This window comes from Gavialis gangeticus, unplaced genomic scaffold (assembly GCF_001723915.1).
Source record: "Gavialis gangeticus isolate Ggan-Ray unplaced genomic scaffold, GavGan_comp1, whole genome shotgun sequence".
Taxonomy (NCBI): Eukaryota; Metazoa; Chordata; order Crocodylia; family Gavialidae; genus Gavialis; species Gavialis gangeticus.
This window is the reverse complement of record NW_017729024.1, coordinates 44,105,910-44,117,197: the sequence shown is the minus strand read 5'-3', so window position 1 is coordinate 44,117,197 and position 11,288 is coordinate 44,105,910.

Below are 11,288 nucleotides of genomic sequence, written 5' to 3'. Positions count from 1 at the left end.
TTCTCTACAGGCCAGATTCCCTGGTCAAATTATGTTTCCTCATGAGGTATTACAGTCTTCCCACCTGGAGAAGGGAAGAAATTTTTCTACAAGTCCCTGGCCCCCATATATACAGGAAACCCTCTCTATTCGCGGGTTTGGCATTCGTGGTTTCAAATATTTGCGAATGCCGAACCTGCATTTTAAATACACTTTATACACTTACAGGAGCTCCTCAGGAGCTCTACGGTTGCTGCCACCAGGCTGCCGCCACTGCGCTCCCGCCATTGCTGCTGGAACTGTGCCCCTGCTCCAGCTGCCAGGGGCACTGCGCTCATGAATGCAGACTGTGTTCATGAACGCAGTGGCTTATTCATGGATTTCACCATTCGTGGGGGATATGAGAACGTATCCCCCACGAATGGTGAGGGTCACCTGTACTGCATAATTATAGCCCCTCTAGGAGCTGGCAGATGTGTAAGAGAAAAACGAGGACATGAAACTCTGCACCTATAATTCCCATGGCAGTATTTCTAAAATCAGATATTTCTGATTTTATTTTGTTGTGTTATTGGGCATCTATTATTAGGGCTGTTTGAAGCTTTGGTCCCTGATTTGATTTGGCAGATTCAGCCCGATTCATTGGACAAATCTCCCAATCAGAATCAAATCAGGAGCCCCTTTAATCTCTCCAAATTGAATTGAAACCCTCCAAATTGATTCGGAGAGATTCAGTAAGATTTGGCATTTCAGATATAGACACAGCTTAAAACGTTTTTTCTGCATACCTCACAAAGTACCAGGCAGCTTGTGAACGCTGCGATGCTGGGGCGCATGGACTGTCCCACAGAAGCACAGGGGGCTTTCCAGTGCACTTGGCAGCAGACCTGGAAGTGGTCCAGAAGCACTTCTGGTGCTTCTAGTCCACTTCTGGATTCGCCGCCAAACATGCGGGGCCCCCCCTCTTGTGGGATGCTCCATCTGTCCCACCATCGCAGTGTTCATGAGCTGCTCCTGGTACCTCGAAGTGTGTAGAAAAACCATTTAAAGCTGTGTCTGTAGCCAAATTCCTGAATCTCTGAATCAGCATCAAATCTTCAGATTTGGATTCGGCCAAATTGAATCATGGACAGTGATCTGAATCAACAAATTGAATCACTGTCCTCGATTTGGGCAGAATCCAAATTGAATACAGCCCATTTTGCACACCCCTATCTATTGTATCAAAATAATAATTTCTTATCAAGACACTTTTGATGGAAAACCCTTTACTGCCACATATGCTGAAAATTAAGTGCATATTGTTGGTAAACTATTGCATGCTAAATTGTTATTTGTGCTATGTGTTCATGCAGGATAAAGAAAGAGTGCATAAACCCACTTCACACCCTGGTATGGCAAATGGTCTTCTGTCCGGGCAAGTAGAAGTGAGGAATAACTAGGTATTTTGTGCTTACTTACTCCCTTGAATAGATGGATGGGAAAGGGCAGGGAATAGTCCCTTTGCTCTAACTTGCTTACCAGTACAGCTAAGCTAAAGTAGAAAATGTTGTAATGTTCTGTTGGTAAAGGCCATCAGTATATTAATCCCCAAGGTAGGGGAGAAATTGTGACTCAGAAGTGTATCTATGATTCACAGCTCCCTTGCACCCAGCATGGTGCATTTTATACATTTCCTTGTGCTCAGGGGTTCAAATACACATATAATCCAGCCCTTCATAAAATAATTATATTAATATAAACCTAGGAGGTAGCATTATACTTTATCATTTAAGACTCAGGCAGTACTTTATTGTATCTGGAGGATTATGTCCCATCCCCAAATTGTAAAGGGTAAACCGGGCCAGCTGCTGCTACTTCCCCTCATTCATCCCTCCCCCCCATCCACATCCCTTCTAAAGCACACAACACAGTGCCATGTTCATTGCCACAAAATACTATAAATGTCAGCTCAATGTCACTGAGAGAGATGGAAGGAACAGCAGAGCATTCAGAGCTGGTTTCCAGCTTTCCTGGAAGAGAACACACTGCCAGCATTGTGAGCTGCCTGCTGGACTGTAGCCAGCCTGGCCCAAACCACTACATTTCCCAATAAGTTGCATTTAGATATAAAATTACCTACATGCCTTCTTTGTTTTACCTCTAGTAAATAATTCAAGGGGAGAAATATGTCAGCATGGTACAGAGTTAATGACCTCTCCCTCATAACAGTGTTAGGGAGTGAACAGTGTTGAGTGAACGTTGTTCTCACTGTGGTTTCAGGTCACAGATATTCCCCTTCTGTGCAGTCTATGGAGCTCACATATTAAGCTAGGGTCAAAGGATGCTAATACTCTGCATATAACATAAGTTCTGATCAAAGGAGCAATGATTTTCCAGACTATCAGTGCAGACTGCTGCATTTTTGCTTTTGGAGCATGTTGTGGATTAGTCATGGTAAGTCAAGTAGCATGTTGTAGATATGCGGTACAAGTGGGCTGGACCAATGTCAGCACAAAATTAGCATAGCCCTACTGAGGGTGGTTCTCCAGGGATATAACACATACATAGAAATCTTACAGCAGTGCCACCTAGTTGCCAGCATATGGGATGTGTCCGGAACAACAGGTATGTAGCAAGAAATTCTCTAACTCTCATTTTGACTGTTGACCCTGGACCGGAGGAGACTAAAAGTTGTTTAAAGTCATTTTTGTGCCCTACCTTGAGTTGCCAACATTCAGTGGCTTTGGAACAGGCTACTAGGATGACACTTATTTAGAGTTTACAAGTAATAATTTACAGGGGTTACACTTTTTTGCTATCATTGCTGTGAAAGTCAAAGCATTTCAACACTTGGACACAGGTATTATCATAAACCATTTTAATTTAATGTAAGCCTTCTACTTAATTGTATGGATATCCAGTCTCATGGGCTATGGCATTGCTGGAGAGTAGCTCCAGTGGAACTGAATGTGACATACTCTTATAAATGGATGGATGAAGCATAGAAAGAGAACAATTTGGAGAGAAGCCCCAATTTGCCCTTACAGTCCCATCTCTGCCACTGCAGAAGTCAATAGAATTAGAGAAGGGGGCAGCACATTTTATATCCCAGCATGCCTTATAATCAGGGCCGTCTTCTATTTGAATAAATATGGTATTATGTCAATTTCATGGCCTACAAAAAGTTCAAAGTGACCTGGTGGAGGTTCTACTCCAGCAAAGATCAACAGAGAATGTGATAAACTAACAGGTCTATAATTTCTTTCACAGGAAATCATGAATCCTGGGATGAAATGTTGGCTGTAGTGAAAGTAATACAAAAACTTCCACCAACTGTAATGGAAGCCAGGCATCTTTCCCCCAACACAGCATCCTTAAGACAGTGGAAACCAGGTCTAGTCTTACACATAAGAAAGATAATAAAAGAAGTCATCTGGGAGAAGGAGAATTCTCTCTATCTCTCTCACCAGCAAAAAATAAATTGGTGTACTTTCTTTACTTTTTTGGGTTAGCAACTGCCATTTGCTGTTCGTAGGCATGGTGCCTTGCACAATGGGAGACCAACCTGTTTGGTGTCCAGGTGCTACAACTGTATATAAATACACAACTCAATCAACAATTATGTTTTTCTCCGTTGGGGAATGCAGCTAAAGGCACTTGCCAGGAAGAGTGCCCTATGACTCCCTGATGTAAGTCCTCAGGGACCAGGTTTGTTGTAAATATGTACAGCATCTGGCTTAAAGGTATCATGATTCTTGACTGGAGCTTGCAGATGCTGCTATAATACCACCTCTTATTATTAGCAAAGAAATTTGAGAAGAAAGAGCAGCACTTATGTGTTCTAGAATGAGCTACCTCTTGTAATTTGAGGCCTACATCATATAGGTCCACATGGGTGGTCTCATGCATCTGCATGGGTTCTTGTTGAATTCTTTGTGGTTTTGACCATGTAGAGCTCTTTGTAGCACTAGGCATAAGGATGGAAGCCTGATCAGGCTGTCTGGCATTGAAAGAAGGGAAGTAAAGGGGCTAAAATAATAGGGGATAAATCTTCTTTGCTCATAAAATTGTTTAAAGAGAATTCCATACCCTGTCCAAGGTGGGGGTTGGGGAAGAAAAGTGCCCCTTGGTGCAGAGAACAGGAATTTTTTAGCAAGAAAAGAAAATAACTGAGTTACTTCCAGAAAAACAAACCACTTCTCAATATATGAGTTTGGGAATGTCTCTGAAACCACAGTTCTGATGAGGTATAGCTTACCTCTTTCCCTTTGAAAAGCTGTTTTTTCTTCCGCAGAGGGCCTCTGACACTGAGACTCAGCATTTGAACACAGAGCACATATGTACAGAGACCTGTGCAGTGCCTTTATGAATTAATACGGATGAAAGGGGGAAAAATAATCCTCTCTCTGCATGCAATCTGTGAATTAGATGGAGTTATAGTTTGAGTTTGAAGTTTAGAGGCTTTTGCTAACTCCTCATTTCTCCTAGCTCTGCATTTTCTAGTACAGCCTGCAGCTAGTGATCATTACTAAACTTGTATACATCTCAATCACACTACAGAATCTACAGAAACGATTTGTATTTAATGTGTCAATAGCATTTTTTAATGCCTGACAAATTAAGCAGAGTGAAAATTTCTATGTCTAGCCCCCAACAGGTTTCAAATCCTTGGAGTGAGTTTATGCAGGACAATCCAATTAATTCTAATTGTTTCCTGGACACATTTTTTTTGTCAATGGACAGTTTCAAAATGATAAACTTTCAGTATATTTGTGTTGGTCATTGAACATAGTTTAAAAACCAGTCAAGGAATTTAATGTTTTCTTTTCAGACCCTACTAAAACATTTCATTGCCATTAATTATTTGTATGGTCTTCAGGTAGGTATGGTGTCTTATATAATGGATTTTTCTTTTCTACTTACTAGAATGGTGCATGAAGAATACTCCTTTCTAGAGAGAGAACTTGACTCATTAACATGAGGAGTGTCTGCTTGCAATTAGGCGAGAAAATAGCAGTACGCTTAGCCTACAGCAATGTTTCTTTAGTTGATTGGCTGGTTTTAGGGAAGGGTGACATTCTGCATTAGAGGGCTTGCTGAGCAGTAGAGAACCAACTTGTGTGTGAAAGACCAATAGTGTGCCAAATGCTTTACATAAAGGGTCTAATCCAAAGCTCATGGAACACATTGCAAAGGCTTCCACTGACCTCAGTGGCCTTTTGATCAGGTATTTGATGTGCATGTCTAATGGCTGACATGATGATTAGCAGAAAAGCAGTGTATAAAGTTGACAGCATTCACCCTACAAATTCATCAAGACTGATAGGACTAAAATTGTTGGGTTTCAGACTTGGCAAAGGCAGAAAACTACAGCGTGGTGAGGAATGACAAAAGCATGGCCACTTCTATTAATTAATCTCCAGAACAGTAGTATCCAATGACCACATTACAGCAAGACTTTTCCTGCCCCACAGAAGTTCCCATCTAAGTTCTGAAAGAGTTCAGTAAGAGCAGGAGTTCTGCAAATAATGTTGCTTACAATCAGTTATGAAGGGCCAGATTAACACTGCTCTTCTATAGCCTAGGTGAGAGAAAAAAGATAGTAAGCCTTACTGTATTACCCTATTGAAACAAGCCCAGAATAGGACTCCAGCAATGAAGAGAACAGCATGGGCTCCTTGCACGATTAATCCTCCTGTGAACAAGTGTGTAAGGAGCAGGATATAACAGCACTCCTGTCTCCACACCACATTGCTAAACCAAAAAGGAGCTGGCAGTAAATGCTAGTGGGAGTGAGCCTTTCCAGGATGTAGTGATCACTGGGTTCAATAAATACAGGCATATGTGAATAAGAAAAACAACAATCTTTAATCATGGAGCAGCACGCAACCTCTGCAGGATCTGTCTGGCTCTAACTGACTAACAGCTACTTAACTGAGGCACCATCTCAGAAATTATAAATTTCCTCTAAAATAGGAAGCATCTTTAAATTATAACTTTTATCACTGAATGTCCCAGGGAGGGACGTACAAGTAAACACTTACCTGCAACAGGAGGCACGGAGCAGCAGAAGTGGCAGGGAGAACCCACGCAGCTCGGCAGCTGCTTGTTTATACAGCTATGGCTAGCTGGTGACATCAGCTCTGGATGCCAGCCAGCAAGAATAAAAATGGCAACCGTTGCTGCAGAGGAAAAGGGAGAAAGAGAGGAGAGAGGACCCTGGCCAGACCCACGGGCACCACCGAATCCAGCGGACCACCGGGAGCTGGAGGCTGGAAGGCATCAGGTGGCAGGGACCCCGGACCTGAACAAGGATCCAGGAGCAGACAGGAGGCTCAGCAAGATCCCAGGTGGGGGAGGCCGAGTGACCAGGGCAAGTGGGGACCCACACCGGCAAGAGGGACTCCAAGAGGAACCCCGGAGTGACCTCAATCAAGGCAGGTATCGCCGCCCTTCCTGTCTGGGTCAGTGGCAGAGACTGAAGAGCTCCAAGGGTGCGGGAGGATTTAAAAGGCACCTGGAGTTAATACAGCAGGGCGGGAGCCTGGCATAGTTTAGCCTAGGAGCAGACTCAGGCATAGGGTCACTAGGACGGCCAGTTTCCTTTTGTTTTTCCCCGGTTTAGATGGGGCTAAGGAGGGGAAGGCCTTGTAAGCTATCCCATGTATCGGGGCCGAGGAGAGCGCCTTGGAGGTTTTCTTTTTTTGTTTCCCTGAGAGAAAGGGCAAGAGGGGAGGAGGAAGGCAGAGTGAAGACAGAGCCAAGCAGATGGATTTCCTATTGTCAGGCATTCTCTCTGGGCAGCCAATGGAAGGGACACAAGTTCACAGATGGGCCAAGGCCAACACTGATCAATCGCACCCAAGGAGGAGTGAGGCCGGGGTGTAGGGGAGGCGGAGCCCAGTGAAGGACCGTCCGGTGAACCACGGGCCACCGAGTATATCCGACTGCCAAACCCAACCACTGAGTAACCAGCAAGTCATGGCAGGCAAAAGTGGGGATGGCAAGTTGTGGAAGGGACACCTGCTCAGTCACAAGGGCAAGCCCGGAGAATGCCCAATGTCCATCTCACAGGCAAGGGCTGCCCGACAGCGGATAGTCAAAGCCTGATGGCCACACTGAACATGAAACAAGGAAGAAGCAGGGAAAGGGAGGAGGGGGTTGTGGAGGACTGAATTACAATTTGTTTTCTCATTTGCTCTGATGGCATGGAGCCCTCCCTCCCCACTTCTCTCAGAGCAGATTGCCAAGTGATAGTCAAGCTTGGAATTGGTATGTAAGAAGAACTGGATTGAGGTAATCTGGAATCCTCCTATTTCATAACACCACTGAAGATGTTGAGGATTCAGTTCCAAAGGACATCAAGGAAAAGTAAGCAACCTTTAAGGAAGAGTGTCCCAACATGGGTGTCAACCCCACAGGACCATCCAAACTGCCTGTGTATCTAGAAGGGGTGAGTTACTTGGCTGTGAAAAGGTTTGCTGTGCAAGACACAAATGCATTGAATTATCTTCAGTAAATAGGGTAGCAACCCATAGAAGGCAAATGAATCCTGTTATCAAAATCAGAGAGACCCCAAATGAGTCACAGAAAGTAAAAATCATAGAATCATAGAAATTGGGCTCGAAGGGACCTGCAGCACTTATCTAATCCAACCCCCTGCCCAAGGGAGGACCATCCCTATCCAAACCTTCCTATACAACTTCATCTTCTAACCTATTAGTAAAACCATAAAGTGAAACTTGACACAACCACAAGACATAACACTCTAACCTACCACAGATAAAGCATGGGGAACCCTGGCAGCCAACCTCCTGCTAATAAAAGTTAGTTAATATACACTCAAGAGAGCTGGGGTAGACTGATTAATGGGAAGAATCATTTAAACCCTTTCCTCCATTCCCTGCCAGCACAGGATTGTCCCTTACAGTATGTTCCTAATTGTTTTGTCTCATTCATTTTTAAATGACTTGGGAAGCCTCTTCTCTAAATCACTCCTGAATGCACATATAAAACTGTCACGGCCCCGGAGCTGGCAAGCCAAGCTCACGGTCGTGGTCACGGTGGGGCGGCCGGGTGGTGGCAAATTGGATACGGAACAGGAGGGATTTCTGGCATGGAGTTCTGAGGCACGTAAGCGTAGTGGTTTTAAACAAAGGTGATTTATTTGACTTACGCTTAGAAGGCATAGGTAGAGTTGCTTTCTTCAGTTACAGTCAATACAAACAACAGAGGGGTCCGTTGGCCCACGGGGTTCTTAAGTGAGCCCTTGCTATCTAGCCGGAGCTAGGGGCGGCTGCTCAACTTAATAGTCCCAGGGCTGGTCAACGGCTCATTTAAGGAACAGGACAAACAACAAAACTGTAACGATGACGAACGAAGACTGAATCGTGACGCCAGTCCAATGGACGAAACGGGTGGTCGAAGGAAAAGCCGAGGTCAGGAGCCGAGAGATGATGCAGCGGAGGGATGAGCCGGATCGTGGTTGATAATGGAAGCCGAGGTCAGTCAAATGCCAGGTAAGTAAAAGCTAGAATCAATGTCGGAGCCGTAGAAGCAATCGAAGTCGGAGTCAAAGCCAGTAAGTTCAGTAATCGGAGCAATCGGTACACGAGGAGACGAAATTAAAGGTATGAATCCGCTGTGTGAGATTGTGAGGAGAACCGGGGGACTGACTCCCAAATCGCTCTCTGCCTCGCAGTCTCTGCTAACAGCAGCCTCTGCTACAGACAGCACACGGTCTCTCACCACGCTCTCACTAACGACGCCCACACAACAACCCACACCTTGGTGGGGGCTCACAGGTCTTTATACTAATTTTAGTGACCAATCAGATCCTATCCTGCAAAGAAATTTCTAGTCAGATTATGTCATGCTGCAGAAAGACTGAGCATGCGCCTGGTCAGGTTTTGTGGGCAACTGAGCATGTGCGAAGCTGAAAAGTAGGTCACGGATGACTGACAGGCCCAGGGGTCGAGCAGAGGGCATGCAGCCTAGGCTGTCTGCACATGTCAGGATCGACTCTCCTGTATTGGCAGCACACAAATCTAATAACTTTCATTGACAAAAACCACGTACATTAGCTGTACAGCAACAAGCTATCATTGTGGAGAGAAATGGGAAGGAAATTGACATTAAATATGTGCAAGACAGGGTAATAATGCCTTCTAAGTCTTTTAGGAGCCAACAGTGATCTGTGGGTAAGTTTACACATGTACTTTAATGTACAGTAGCCTATTTTACTGCGCACTAAAGCATCACATAAAAACCCATGCAATTACACTAATGTACAGTAAAATAGACTACTGTGCATTAAGCATCACTTTAGAACTGTGCACATTTGTTACTGCGCATTAAGGCAGCCCAATGCACATTTCTGTAGTATCTCACATTGGAGGGCACTTTTACATGTGATCCACAGGTGGGGAGGGGCAGCACTTTAATTAGAGCAGCTTCAAGAGCTGCTCTAAATAAACCGTTACCATGTCTCGTATATCAGTGTCCCCACATTTCAAAATGGTTGCAGGGGTGCTTGAACTAAAGCTCATTTGATGAATTTAATTGAAATGCCCCCACCACCATTTTTAAGCATGGGGACGTGGCTACACAAGACATAGGAGGCTGCTTGAGTGTGGTAATCATCACACTCCAGCAGACTTGATTAATCAAGTCTGCTCCAATGCGCTGGAATTCCAGCACATCAGAACAGTTTCTGCACTTGTATATAGGCACCTGGAGGTACTACATTTAATGCACACTAGAAAAGGTGCCTTAACGCATGTGTAGACATGCCCAGTGATATAAATGGAATCCAAAGAAGTCTCGAAATATCTACAGTCCTGCTTTTAGTAGTCAGGCAAAATGCAAGGCTCCCTCCTAGTTTGCTTTCAATACCTAAGGAGCAAGGCCATAGAGAATCAGGGTCTGTGCTGTACACATACACAGAACACATATACTGCACTTTGTTTATCAAAGTGGTTTAAGTGCTCAGACCAGTTCCTTAGGTCAATCAAATTATGCTGGGTACAAGCAATCAGGGAAGCAATGGAATCAGCATCTCAAGGGCTACTCCAGCACTGGGGATTGCTGGCTGCCTACAGCCAAGTCATGTGCAATGGTGAGGTGTAGCCTGATCAAAAAAAAAAAAAAAAAGAAGTTACAATTAAACTATTTTCTTTAAAAGAAGGCTGTTTTTTCACAAACCCCATTGTTCTCATAACTGTGTCTTTGTTCCCAGGAAGTTTCTTTTCTTTTTTTGGTAAAAAAAACCCCAACACGGAACCTGAAAACAATCTTGTTTTTTTTCAGATAAAAAGTAGGATGTTCAGAGCCTTTGTACTGGTGTCACATGGGAGTTGAAGGCCAGGTTCTTCCAGCTCCTGAACTCCTACATGGCTCTTTATTGCAAAGGATACTTGATTAATTACTTTGTGAGCCCAAACATCTATGCTAGCCTAATCTAAGTGAGAGCAGACTCACTGAATGAATGTATCCTCCTTAGGACTTCACTCACTTTAGTGTGCATTTCGGAGAACACATTCCTTGGAGTGTAGCAAGCTAAGCTGCTCTCTGATTCTACCCTAGCAAACTGCTTGTGCTTCAGGTTGTAGAAGGAAATTATGGGAAAGAATTGAAGAATAGTCAGCAATTGAGTGATTTAGCTTGCAAGAGTTGTGGGTTCCCATAGAAGACTCACAAAGCCAGAACCTTCGGAACAAGATAAAACCAAATAAGAGCCAGTAAAGACACATCTGAAGAGTAGTAGTAGATTTAGCCCAGTGAGCATGGGTTCTAACCCAATTTTTAATTGGAAGAACTAGAATACTTTTAGTGGTTACGCTTGGGACTGTAAAAAGTGAAATAAAAATTTTCAAGATTTTAAAGAAAATAGGTAAATATTTTTTTTTCCTCCCCAGTTAAAAAAATGTATTTCACTTCTCTCTAGAACTAAAAATGTCATAAATCTATAAATAAAGAGGTGTTACCAAGAGAAAATAAATCAGCATTCAGCCTTTCAGAATGTCTGGACTTCTGAATTTATTCCACTACACTAAAACTTTCCTTTTAATTATTTTTCATTTCCTAAGACTAGCTGCCAGATTTACAAAGGTGCCAAATGTTGAAGTAAGTTAGGTGCTGAAATGCTAGAAGTGTGTGCAAATCAAAAGTCCAAGCCATCTGTGCCTATCCACATCTTTACTTGGAATACTTTTGTACATATATTCCAGCTCTTGATTTCTACTATAGAAATATTCTATAGAAGATTGTGTACATTCCTCAGCAATCTGATCTAATACCCTTGCAATGAAACAAACTTTCTTCTTGTA